The sequence below is a fragment of the Dipodomys spectabilis genome, unplaced genomic scaffold, assembly GCF_019054845.1.
Source record: "Dipodomys spectabilis isolate Male_0828 unplaced genomic scaffold, ASM1905484v1 ptg000228l, whole genome shotgun sequence".
NCBI classification, from domain to species: Eukaryota; Metazoa; Chordata; class Mammalia; order Rodentia; family Heteromyidae; genus Dipodomys; species Dipodomys spectabilis.
Window position 1 is genome coordinate 9,292,851 of NW_024870905.1, and position 721 is coordinate 9,293,571.

Consider the following 721-nt stretch of genomic DNA (forward strand, 5'->3'; position numbering starts at 1 on the left):
ATAATCTACAAGCGTAGTTAAGTACTTCAAAAATGTTGCTGGATTAATGAAGGTAATACAGAAATTACTTGACCTCATTCCTTTCAAGTTGATCAAAATAAAATTTATCAAAAGTAAGAATTGTTCAAGATTGTATTCCTTAGATGGAAGCACTTCATGTAACTTTTAGGGCAAAATTCCATATACAGGCACTTGAGCAGCATCCTCATTAAAACACATAGTTAAAAGCCACATAGTTAAGAGAGGTCCTCCCAGATAAATACCTCCTTGTTCTTTTTCTTTAGTCATATTTTTCATGACTTAATAATACTGTGTGTGTGTGTGTGTGTGTGTGTGTGTGTGTGTGTGTGTGTGTGTGTATACACTAGGGCTTAAACTCAGGACCTAGGAGGAGCTGTCCTTTAGCATTTTCACTCAAGACTAGTGCTCTAAAACTTGAACCACACATGCCAACATTTCTGCATTTTTATTGATTCATTAGAGATGAGAGTCTCAAGGATTTTCCTGCTTATGTTGACTTCACACTGTGATCCTCAGATCTCAGCCTCCTCAGCAGCAAGGTGAGAGCCACCAGCACTTGGCAATAAACATGTTATTTTCAATGACTTCTTTTCTCCAACCAGACTGATGGTTCTTAAGGACTCAATTTGTTTTCTACAATGATTCCACATTGGTGCTCAATGTGTCGTGGATAACTAAAGACCCACAGAGTGTTCAATAC